This window comes from Drosophila miranda, chromosome XL (genome assembly GCF_003369915.1).
Source record: "Drosophila miranda strain MSH22 chromosome XL, D.miranda_PacBio2.1, whole genome shotgun sequence".
Taxonomy (NCBI): Eukaryota; Metazoa; Arthropoda; class Insecta; order Diptera; family Drosophilidae; genus Drosophila; species Drosophila miranda.
Genome location: NC_046673.1, coordinates 14,023,229 through 14,036,302, shown reverse-complemented (window position 1 = coordinate 14,036,302; position 13,074 = coordinate 14,023,229). Strand labels below are relative to the sequence as shown.

The window sequence follows — 13,074 nt, the reverse complement described above, 5'->3', positions numbered from 1 at the left end:
TGCAAAAAAGGCAAGCGAAAACTTGCCAAGAATGGGAGAAAGGGCCAAAGAAAGCGAACGAAAGAGAGAAGGAGTAATAAGAAACAGAGACAGAGAGAGAGAGAGAAGAGGGCGAGAAGAGTGGCGAGCTAAGTGCATGAGAAGGAGGTGGGGCAAAAGTGCAGAGAGCGACTAGAGAGGTGACTGCATAATATATGCACACATCGCTCGCGCCTTTCTCTTTCTTCTTCTTCTACCACTTCTTGCCATTCCCCCCCTTCGTTCTAGTGGTCTAGTACAGTTAAGTAGTTACTATATAGTACGCTGGGGCCAACACAAACATTTCCGGGCTGCTTTCGTTTTCAAGACAAAGCCAAAAGTCGAACTTGTTGGAGAAACTCTGCTGTCGAATCTCGGTCACGAGAAGGAGGCGGACGACATAAATTGGCGGCGTTATATGTAGGAAAAGTCATGCCATTAAATAAATATTGTGTAATGCAATGTCTGCTCCTCTATTCTCCAGAGCACACGACGAGCTGCCTTTGCTGGTGCTGCCTGTGGCCCCAACTATGTAATTAAATTTTGTTTGCTGTTTCTTTTTTTTTTTTGTCTAATTTCGTTAGTTTGCAGCAATTTGCATGTGGAGGACCAAGGCCTGCCGCAGAAACCATCGTCCATTATCAAACATTGCATCCCCAGGCCCCCCCATCACTGGCCACATTCCTGTGAAGGGGGTGATGATGATTCTTTATTCTACCTTTGGCGAAACTTCTCTTCGATATATTTTCCATGTGCCCTTTGCCCTCTGCTTTCTCTGCTCGTTATTCAAGCACATTAACTTAGTTAGTACATCGTTATGTACCCAAGACCCTCTTCATCTCCAGCTCTTGTTCTTGGTCTTCTTCCACTTGCTCTTCATCGTCTCATCGCCTCATCAGCGAGCCCCGAAGCACGCTCATTCACACTTATCGAAGCATACTTATGGGCGCAGGCGACGCTTAAGTGCACGCCGCTGTCGCTGCTTCTGCCGCTGCGACATTATTTGTTGGTGTAATTGTTGCTAGCACGCAAAACTTTTCTTGAAGCTCGTTTGTTGCGGCTGTCTATAAAGTCGTTGGTGTAATACGCTTGTGTTGGTGTTGCTCAAATTGTATTCATTGTCGCTACAGTCGTTGGAATCGATGTTGGTGAAAGGATGGTTGTAGCGCCAGGTGTTGGAATAACTCTAGTCTACTCTACTCTCTGTCAGTAGTCACTAATATTGTTGGTGAAGTGGTAGCTGTTATAATTGTGGTTGGAATTGTCACAAAAATGGTTGGAATTGTTGCTTTTGTTGTCATGACATTATTCCATTGTTGTAATTGCTAGTATTGTCCCTGCCGTTGTTGAAGTAATTGTTTTAATTCGATTTTCTATTCCAATTTGTCTTGTAATTGTTGTATTACTTGTTCTTTTTTGTCTACTACAGTTAGTGGAGTTTTTTGTTCAGTGCTACACATAATGTATCTACTTCTGACGTCGTTGTTGACTTTTTTTAGTGTTGTTGTAATAAAGTATCTACTTCTGACGTCGTTATTGACTTTTTTCAGTGTTGTGGTAATAACGTATCTACTTCTGACGTCGTTGTTGACTTTTTGTCAGTGTTGTTGTAATGTTGTATTCTTCCGTATTTCTCTTCCTAGAGTTTCGGCAGTTTTTGTAGCTGCTGTGTGCCGTGCGTCTGTTGGTGTTGGTGTCTTTTGTGTGCCTCAGTGCATTTTCTGGTTTTCGTGGCATTCGTTTGAGTATTACACTCGTGTGCACATACACATATATACATATGTATAGTATTTACCCACTAAATCGTGAGACAAAGAGATAGTAAGAGCCAAGGATAGCGAGACAGAGAGAGTGTTGGCCTGTAATTGCTATTTACACTAACACCAACACATGCACCACACTTGCACTTCTACAGAGGCAACAATTATGCTTGTGTGTGCCTGATTTGATGGCGATAGCAGGGCCAGGACCATCGGGCCAACGGGCCAGAAACCAAATCAAAGCCAACAGCAAACAAATAAACAGACACACAGATACACACAAACAAAAACACACACACAAAAACACATAGATACGATGCATGCAAAATTTCTGCAATGGTTTAATGCGCGACTCGCTCTCTCTCTCTCTGTCTCTGTCTGTCTCTCTTCCACACTGAGACTCTCGTGCCCCATCGCATGTATCTGATTCACTCTTCGACCTAAAGACCATTTAAACTGGGACAAATGAGGCCAGGCCGGGCCGGGCCAGGGTAGGGCAGGCCGAAACGCCAGTCCTGCGACCAGGCAGGCCCAACAATGGCGGGGATATGTCGAGACAACAATAAAGGAAGCAGCAGCGGCAGCAGCAGCAGTCACTTTTGTTTTTAGCCCGCATTATTTGCCATTATGCAGTGCCTCTGCCGCTACCCGATGCCGCTTTTTGCCGTCACATCTATGGGGAACTCCATATCAAACAGCAGCTATATCTTCCATCTCCCATCATCCATCCCCCTTTCTCTCTCTCTAGATATACATATATATTTAAATATGTATATGGATTTTTTCTGGCTTAAAAAAAAAACCGACAAATATGCGAGATGTTCCGCGACTCACTCTCTTTGTCGCTCTCTCCCTTTAGCATTGTAAGTTTTTTTGTTCTGCTATTTTGTTTCCTTTTTCCTCTCGTAAATTAGGTCATACTCGTGATAGCAGCAGCACCACCAATAATTTCCCTGATGAGCGAAAGTACTCGAAGGACAGACACCCAGGACACGGACACGAACACGGACTCAAGACTCAAAAGTGCTAAGGCAAATGGATTCAACAGGCTCTGCGCCCACCCACACCTACAATATTTTTTAATAATTTTCCTATACATTTATTTATTTTTTTTTATAAAAAAAAAAAATTTCAAAAAAATGTATAATTTTTTATAATTAATTTTAATATTTTTCTGATTTGTATCTTTCCAAAATATTATATAAATTATATATATATTGTCTCAGAGTTCCAATATTCAGATAATATTCCCATATAAATTTTTGTATAAACATTTTAAGGGAATAATTCTCCAATCAATTCTTTGATTTGTTTAAAAAATATCCAAGAATTTCTATAAATAGAAATAATAACATTGTCGGATGGTCATTAATGAATTAGATACAATTGATTGCTGAATTAATGATTCATTGAGTATGGAAAAAAACTATTTTTCAACAACACTCATTAATCATTTGAGGGCCATTCTTTGAGTGATAGTCGTTCAGCATTTAGTCGATCTTGAAACTAAGCATTCTTCAATACTGAGTCTTTCCTAAACATCGAGGCATTTCACCAATTAACCGATACATCCCTATTTTTTCAACAACACTCATTACTCATTTGACGACCAGGCCACTCTTTGCCTGATTGTTTCCCCATCATTTGGTCTTTCCTAAACATCGAGGCGTTTCACCAATTAACCGATATACCCCTCTGCTACCCTATACGGCATAAATAGGCATACAAATTTGACTGCAATTGTGATGATTTTTCGTGATGGCACGGGGAGTAAATTTATTCCATTATAATTTATTTATAATATGTATTTTTCCACCATTTCTGTTGTTTGAAAGTTATTTTTAGTTTTTTCTCTTTTTTTCACTTCCCATTTTTCCATTGAGTGAGTTTTTGTGTTTTGTTCTTTAACTGTTTTTTTTTTTGTTGTGGACAAATTTTGCATTTTATGGACATGATTTCCTCTTCACGGCTGGGGCTGCCCGCTTATATAAATAAATAACGAATAACGAGGCACAAAAAGAGAATTGAAATGAAATTTCATATGTCATTATATTGCACAATAATTGCAATTTTTTTTCTTTTCTGCTCATTTTCCCATTTTTTTTTGTGTGTGTTATTTTTGCATATTAAATATGAAAGCTCTTGCGTTAATTTTTTGCATCCATTTTGATGTGATTTTTTTTTTTTTTTTGCTCATTCGCATACAGATACTGTTGTTTTTTTTAGTTGATGATTTAATAGGGCCAATGGGGGTCCTAGAAGTGGCCTGGACAGTGGGTGTCATCTGTGATAGTGGAAAGGAAATTTCCTTTCTCCTCAATGATGGTGACAGAATTTTGCAAATTATTCATAAAGCGCTGACATGAAATTAATGAATTGTTTTCATAAATTTCCCAAAGAGTTTTTGCAAATGTGTACTGGAAATTCTATACGTTTCAATGAGTACTCAATGAAAATTCAGAAACCTCATGAATATGTATCTTCCCTTTTTTCGACTATCTTTTAGAATTCTTTACAATATTTTCCATGAAAAAATCATCAAAATTTAGTGAAAAAATATTTATAATTTAGTTTTGGAGAAACATAAAGACAAGCTTCCAACTTTTAGTCCAAACTCCTAGAAAAAAGTACAGGAGTAAAATTAACACAATTAAAATACACGAAAAATGTTCCAAAAATCATATAAATATGAAACACTTAAATCTTAAGTTTTGGCCAAAAATTTCATTCGGAAAATTGGGAAATTTCAAAGAAATACCTTAAATTTTCTTTGGATAATTTAAGGCTGCCGCAACAAATAAATACTATTTGAGAATTTCCCCATCACAAGAGATAAAAGTATTTGTCTAATTAGCTGTAAAAGTCTAGACATATATCAAAAATCTTAAGCCCTCATAATTTTTTTTGGGGTAGAGAGAGAGGGAGAGCGCTCCCCACTGCATGGAAATTATTAATAGTACGGGTCTCTAGAGATCTAGAGATCTGGACCTAGAGAGAGAGAGAGATCTATGTGGAGGAGATGTATCTAGTGGTGCGGTTCGCTGGGTTTTCAATGAGCGATGCCGAAAGACATGAACAAATCATCAAATCAAAACGAGATTTATTTTGAAGGCAAATGTAATTCTTGGCCGTTTTGGACTGGTTTTGTTTATGTTTTTGTCTGGGCCAAACAGCAGCTGACGTTCGGTGGAGAATTGTTTATAAAATTCTATAATTTATATTGTTTAAAAAGCCTCCAACTTTTTATTTGAAGTCCCAATGGGAGTGGCACCGGCGGCGGTTCAAAATTTGATGAAATACGATGAGATGAGATAATTTCAGCATATTTATAACCATCAAATTTTGTTGTTGAACAATCCATATAAATTTAGACGAAACTTATTTATATTTCCATTCATTTATATTTATGGATTGTTCACGCACTTGATAGTGGATTGGAATTCCATTATTTGAATACTTTAGACGTGTTCGAAAATACTTCTCCTGGAATATTCTTTGATTTCTTAAAAGCGGAAGTGCCAAATATCATTTAAACAAAAACATACACACGGTGGTGGTACGAGGGGGGGGGGGGGGGGGGGGGGGGGGGGGTGGGGGAGGGTAGACACACACCTTGAGCCAATCCTCAGACTGCCGCTGGGGCGGGGGCAGGGGCAGGGGTCCAGCCGGGAGATTCTTGGGCGGGATTTCTCTTTCCTATGGGGCATTCCATGATCATGATTTGTTCGATTTATGTGTTTATTGTTCGAGCGGGTGGTTTTCACTTGTCCAAAGTACTTTTCCCTGTGACTTTTGTTGTTGCTGTTGTTGCTTTTGGCTTTTGTTTATCATGCACACGCACTGCATTGGTTTCAACATTTTGCTGCTGTCGTAACTATTGTTGCAACTGCATTTTGTATTATCATTTTTTTACGATTTGGTTTTGATTTTTGAACATTCGATCTGTGTGGCAAGCCTACAACACCGCACGTTGTTGTTTTAGTTGTTTATTTTTGTATTTTTATTTTTTGTTGTTGTTGCTGCTATCGTTGTTGTTGTTATTTGGTATTTGTTTTTGTTGTAGATTGTAAAAAAGAGACACGTTAAAAAAATGTTGCAAAAAAATTCTCGCCGTATGGAAAATCGCGCGACAAGAATCAAAAAAATAATTAAAACAGGAAGATCCATCCATCCATCCAATCTTCTCTCTCTCTCTCTTTCTGTGTGCGTGTGTGTGTGTGTGTGTGTGTGTGCTCTCTGGCGTGCCAAGTATTAAGTGGGAATACTGTTTCAGCTTCCGTTTCCGCTTTGCACTGCACTTCCGTTCGGCGCTTCGATCTCGACACGACTCGGAATGCGACTCGACTCCGCTTTTACTCCGCTTTCAGAGGCCGCTCCGTCGTGGCAGGTCGGGCGGTCGGGCGGTCTCGGCAAAACTTCGCACGCAACGCCAAAACGATGCGGCCTCGGCAGCGGCAGCGGCAGACAAAAAAGAAGTTGCACCAAAAATAAACACTCGACTTCGAAAACTTTCGAATGGCAAAGCCTCTCTTTTTTTCGAAAAAAAACCAAGTCGAAAACTTTGGAAAATTTAAGTCCTAAATGAAGTTGGCTTCAAAATCGCTCGAATATTCTGGGAATTCTGAACAATTTTAAGGGTAATTTTTGGAAAATTTTACCAAGTTTTTTGGTTCAAATTAGCGCCGAAGCGGCAACAGAGTTTTAGAATCCGGATCGCAGAAACGAAACGAAACACTCAATCAAACACGCACAAAGCCACGAACGGAGAACGGAGAACGGAGTAAGGCGGGTTTTCGGTTTTCGGTTTTTGAAAAACCACAACGGAAAAACATAAAAGAACGAAACGGGTACGGGCTGATGTGGAAAGCCAGTGGTGATAGTGGTTTGTGTGTTGGGGGAAAATGTAAAAGAGCCTCTTCTAACGCAGACAGACCCGTCAACGTGTGCTCGCACGCGGAAAAACAAATGTAAACTGTTTTTGCTGCACGGCCCGTGGCGAGCGTTTGGTTAGCGGAAAAGCCGAACCGAGCCCCCCCGAACAGCAGCAGAGCCGAAGCCTGTCCACGAATGCGGTTCCCAGACAGACAATGAGAGAGCGAGAGAGTGGGTGGGCGGGTGGTTGTGGGTGTCAGGGAACGAATGACTACGATGACGACAACGACAACGACGATGACGACGACCGCTTGAATGGCACGATGATGTCGATGGTCGATGGTCGGGACACACGTCGCTTAGCGGTGAAGGGCCGCACACGAATGAGCACGAGATGCGATTGCTGTTGTCCACGAGACACGAATTTGTTAGAGATTCGCTCGCTGCCGGCGTCGCAGTTGGCTTCGATGCGGCTGCTGCTGTCGCTGCTGCTTCGGCTTTTGCTCTCTGTTGTATGCTAAGTTTAACATTAGTTGAGAGCAGAGCTGGAGCTTTTTGTACTTCCGGCAGGACCGGCTTTTTTCAGCGTTTTTGAACCTCAGAAGGTCAGCCGAGCCCGTCTTAGGCTGGACTACTCTTCGGGTTGGCTAAACCCTAAGCTCCCTCAGCATATGCAACGAAAAGAGATCGCTGTTAAGTGTTAACCCGAAGCTCTGTTAGTTTTAACAGTGACCGCGCTGCCGGCGCCGACCGCACGTTTTTGTCTCGTGTGCAGAAGGCATTCACACCGAAAGCCGAGAAAAAACAAAAGCTGCGACTGCTGCACGTGCTGTCCACGTTTTGTCATCCTCTCTCTCTAGCTCTCGCCCTCTCTCTCTCTCTCTCTTCCTTGCTATCCCTCTCTCGCTCTGATTTAGCCGGCCTCTGTTTGTATTTCGATGTTTTTGGGTGCCCGTCTTTTGCCGCAATCAAAATTTGTGAATTTACCAAAAAAAACACACACACACACATGGAGAGAGAGAGAGAGAGAGAGAGAGAGGAGTGGAGAGTTGGTGTGGCATGCTGCAAGCAACGACGTCATAGTTTTGACGTCGACGGTTGAAAGGTTAAGGCAGCAGCTCTCAAAAAAGTTGTTGTTTTATTTTTGTTGGAAGGTGATGCAATCGAATGCCGCATTGGATATACCGCTCTCACTTACACTCCCTCTCTCTCTCTCTATCTCTCTCTATCACACACACACACACAATTGTTGGCTGTCTCTCGCTCTGTTATTGTTATTATTATTATTATTATTAGGCTGAGAAAAGTTACGTTTTTAGTGGGTTAAAAGCACGGCTCTGAGTGGAAGAATAACGGCGCGCGTGTTAATGCACCACTTCCTGTTGGGCTACTGTACCGTTAGACGGCGGGCGGCCTAACCATTACCGTTATTATTTGTGCACACACCGCCGAAGAGCCGGCAAAAGAAGCCAGCCCGCTCTCTCTTTTTGGGAGAGAGACCCGACTCTCGCTCTCTCTCTCTGCAGCAGGGAAAAACTGCAACTCCGGGCATGCGATTTGAAAATTGTGTCGTCAGCTTGACACAATTTTCCAGAATGCGCCTGGAATGAACACAAAATCCAAAAAAAACAACAACAACAACAGAAGTAGAGAGTGGGGGAGAGGGAGAGGAAGTGGGAGAAAGGTGGGGGAAACACACAAAAACAAAAACCGAAGAAAGAACGGGAACAGGCACAGATTGAGGCAAGCCAAGAAGGAGAAGGAGAAGCAGGGTGGAGGGTAGAGGGTATGGGGCCTAAGATATAGGGTATAAAGAGGTGCGTGAGTGGCATACGATACAGGGTATACGGCAGTGCCCTGGGTAGAGGGGAGTAAAAAGAGAGGGGCCTCAAAGGGGTGCTTATAGGATGAAGAGACCCTCTAGCATCCGATACAGGGTATACGGCAGTGCTCTAGAGGCACGTTCTAGAGGGTAGCAAAAAGAGAGGGGCCTCAAAGGAGTGCTTATAGGATGAAGAGACCCTCTAGTGAGTGGCATACGATACAGGGTATACGGCAGTGCTCTAGAGCCCGCTCTGACGATGAAAGATATATTCTAGTAAATATATAATATTTTTATATGTATTTTCCATAAGATTTGATTAAACTTCTGTTTAGGGCCTGGCTCGAGGGTACCAAGCGATGCTGGAGCATGTCTTGAGTCGCCGTACAGGGTAGTGGGTGCAGGTGCAGCAGATGCGGCTTACAGAGGAACCATGGGATAGAGTGGGACACCGGGACACCGGGATAGGCAGCAGAAGAGAGCTTTGCAGATGCGCATTAACGATGCCGCGTAAGCTTCGGTTTCTCGGTTTCTTGGTTTCTTGGTTTCTCGGTTTCTCGGGTGTTTTGTTGATGTAGGTCTGGGATTTTAAGGACACGTGTCCGGCCGGTGGATTTGCCTTGGTCGTGCCTTTAAAGTCGACTTCACCGAATGTTTTTGCCTCGACTCTGATTTTATTTTGATTATTTTCAAACTATATTTGCAGAAAATATCATGCCTCCACGTGGGTTTTTTGCTGGGCGTGAGAGTATTTGTGTATTTCCATGTGTGTGCGCGTGTGTGTGTGCGCGTGTGTAGGTGTGCAAATGCGTGAGAGTTCAATAGCATTTTGGGCTGGCAAATAAAAAATAAATAAAACCAAAGCTTGCAGCAGCTGCAGCTGCAGCAACGAGAGCGAAACAGAGAGCGAGAGAGAGTGAGAGAGCGGCCCGAGTGAGAGCCAGAGCATAAGCTTAACAGTCGTCTGTTAACAGCCAGCCGAAAGCTTTCGCACTCACCCACTCCCAGCCCATGGAAATCCATTCAATGGCGACGATCTGCGGCGGCAGGGGGTGCCGCGATTAGATACGGATTCCAAGATTATAAGAATCCATCCACTATATTTGAATATCCTTTCTTTGTATCCCCTGATGGAATGGTTATCTTAGTTTCATTAAATATGCATTTATTTGTTTTTCGTATATGGCCCGCCAGTGATTGCAACTCCAGTGAAACTTTGATTCGGTTCGAAAGATCAGCCTGATTGCAGCTTATCACTCAATTGGACTATGAACGAAAATATTTAGCTGTTGACGAAACCCTGAATCATTGTTTTTTTCTTTCTTGGACGTTGACATGCAATGACGGCATCTTGCAAGAGGCGATACAATTACTGCACCGTCAAGTGGCCCGTCTGAAACCTATGAAAGATAGCTATTAGACTAATATTCGAGGAATATTTGCGCTAAAATTACTAAGAGAACTGGGCATGCATTCAAAATACAAAATACAAATACCCCTACAATTACTAATTACTAGAAAGGTGTGTAAGGATTACTAATTTAATAGGAGGAAGAGAATTAGTGGTGGAGGGAATTATAATCCGAGCATAAGACCCTAAACGGTTCATGCAGGGAATAATTCGATCTACAAAGTGGGCGGCTGAAAAGATCAGGGCTGTCTATGTCACCCCCGATCAAGTTGTACATTTTTCTACGGTTAACCAAGGATGGGAGGTTTACTAATAGCAGTCTACTAGAGTAAGATGGGAGTCTCACACCCGCATCCCAGTTAAGAGTAACAAGTTTTTCTGTACTGATTCTATACGGTCCTGATGTACTTTGTACTGAGGGCACCATACACAGGAGCCGTATTCTAAGATCGGACGAACAAGCGAGGTATAGAGAGTCTTTGTTATATAGGGGTCGTCGAGTTCCTTTGACCACCTCTTTATAAACCCAAGCACGCCCCTGGCCTTATTTACCATGGTAGAAATGTGTGTCGGAAAACTTTAACTTGGGGTCTAACATAACACCCAGATCATCCACCAGGGTAATTCTCTCAAGAGAACCACCAAATAGGGTATAGGTAGCCAACAAAGGCTATATCTATCTATATCTATCTATCTATATTTTCTTGCGATAATTTGAACAAATTTTTAAGAACAAAACAGGGCCGCCGGTTATCAAAGCGTTTCCGACAATGAGATGGTTCCTTCTCGAGCGGCGGACGGGCTGCAAACGGAAGAACGGTCCAGAAAGTGATGAAGATTGTGCATTCCTAGCCATGCCATGCCATACTGATCATTCGTGAATGGTATTCAATGGTCTTACAAGATAAGGCCCCTCGAGAGCGCGCCGTGTGGATCGTGAGAGCGAGCTGTGGTTTTGGTAAAAAAAAAAACCCGGTAGAGCATGGCTTGACTCATGTTCTCAGGTTAATTTTGTAACCGAAACACATCGGAATTCGTAGTATAGGAGACCCCCTTACGAGTTTGAAGGCTCGTACGACTACCTCTATTAAGTCACGTTCATCTGGCTATCAGCTCACTCTCCAGTTTGGAATTACATCCCATATTGCCTACCAGCCAGATGGTGAGATCTGCCAGCACTCCATTGGCCGAAGAATCATTCTATAGGACTAACCGAAGCCTTCTATGGAGCTCTAGCTGCTCGCATTGGTCCAAATCTTCCCACTTTGCAGAAGACTCTGCAGAGAGCCACCATTGTGTGGATCGACGAAAACTTGCAGCAATTATGGAAAGTTGACTCAATTGTCGATCCAAGCGCTACAATTCTCCCAAATCTTCGTCGCTGTGAGGACGAACTCGATTTTTAGCCATTGAGAGACGGTCATATGAAGTTCTCGGCCATATGTCCCTCGTACCGAATCCTAACTTGGAGGAACCGCTTTATTATATATTATATACCTCACCATTTTGTTCTGAAACCTCTACGAAGCTGAGAGTTGGCTCAAAAGTCACTTAACGATGTACTCTTAGTCGGCCCTGCCATCCAGAATGATGCCGTAATGCCATCCTATTCAAATACGCCTGCCTCTCTGGCTGCGCCAGCTCACCCTGGAGATCAGCGAGGTTTTCGAGGGCCACAGCGTACTGCTTTAACTTTGATCCCACGACCTTTATGCTGGCTCGGAATGCCTGCAAGTCCATTATGATTCAAGGAGGAACCAAGGGCGATGTCTCCACGTGACCGTTGAGGAGCGTCTTCAATCGCCGCCTCGTTACCATGGAGCAGGATCATGGATGTCCTCGAATAACAGCTAAGAGCGCATCTCCACGGACTATATGAGGCTACTCAGCAATGACTTCACTGAAGAGGTCTACCTGGAGGTAGACAGTCCAATCAACAACCAAAGATAACAACCAGCAAAATCTGATGCTGATTCTCTCAGGCAAACAACCACAGAAGTGTTCGTTTTTCGGGTGAAAGTAGGTCCCATAAAAGTTAGCTCAGGCCGGACCCTGGCGCTGGGGCTCATCGTTTGTGATCATATATCATTTATGAAGCTGTGCAGATTTCCAAACGGTTCCACAATTTAGTTGCAGTCGCTGTTATCAGAGATTTTACGAGTAGTAAGCATGTTTTAGCGGGTTTGCCGATTTTCCACCTGGTTGGGGCAGCGCACCTGTGCCGCCACCTGAGCTTATATCTTTGGCTTATCGGAGCTGCACACTGGTGCTGGGCTGTGGCTCGTGGAAGGCAGCTGGCGGCTATTTTCTGTTTACTGTGGGTGACGGCGTCTGTTGAACACCTGTTCGACATTCGGGGCGATCGACGATAAGTCCCACCTCTCGAGACCCTCCAGTGCCGTAAAATTATACTGCCGCTTCAGCGGCAGCTCGGCAACGTCGCCGACTAAGTCCTAATCTGACTCTTGGCCCTGTCCCGTCCACCGCCCTGCTATCTGCCTTCCCCTAGGGCCCAATGCTGTGGATGGCCGGATGAATGATTCATTGAGAAATACCAGAACTGAGCGCGATTGGCCGGCATCGGGTTTCCATGAAGGAAGGGGGTTTTATTCTTGGAAATTGCTGGAGAACTCGGGGGGATCTGTAATCAAAGATCTGTGTACTACTTGACGAGCGACAAATATCTTAGAGAATAATCGGGGCTTATCTGCGCCAAAACATTGGTCATGGGTATCGAAAATAAAATATAAATTTGAACAAATTTCCTTTTCATTAATCAGCAACATTAATTCGTTGTTACTATCGGAAATTATACGTTTAATTCTATATTTCTTAATTTTAACAATAACAAATATTTTTCTATTTTTCTTTTCAGGAAAAATCACAAAAAGTTTTTAATGTTCGTCTGTTTTAATTTTAATTTTTTAGGACTTTAAATCATTTTTATTTTCAAAATAAACATTTTTTTTTGTTTTATTAACGAGTTTTTAATTGACAAGCCTTGGGTCTCATGATATTTAAATAAATAAGAAAATTTAGTCAGTTTTCAATTTAAATAATAATTTTTTTAAGAAATTCTGTATTTAATTTCATTACAATTTTAGTAGATAAGTCTTAAGTCTCATGGATTTTAAGTAAATAAATAATGAAATATAATCAATTTTCAATTCAAATTTAATTTTTGTTCGAGA

At 42.5% G+C, this 13,074-nt stretch overlaps 1 protein-coding gene across 7 annotated transcripts in view; it reads right to left on the bottom strand.

Moving 5' to 3' along the window:
* The window catches only part of LOC108163995 (innexin shaking-B), a 194,295-nt gene extending 187,275 nt beyond the window's left edge, over positions 1-7,020 (bottom strand). For 4 of the 7 annotated variants that reach the window (XM_017299567.2, XM_033399852.1, XM_033399874.1 and 1 more), the window contains exons 1-2: positions 6,926-7,020; positions 5,391-5,800 (exon numbers count right to left, since the gene is read on the bottom strand). The gene's annotated coding sequence lies outside the window, so the exon portion shown is untranslated. Of the gene's footprint in view, positions 1-5,390; positions 5,801-6,711; positions 6,858-6,925 lie in introns of those variants that run through there. The other 3 variants (XM_033399860.1, XM_033399865.1, XM_033399854.1) reach the window with 3 other exon arrangements.
* Positions 7,021-13,074: the final 6,054 nt, after the last annotated feature.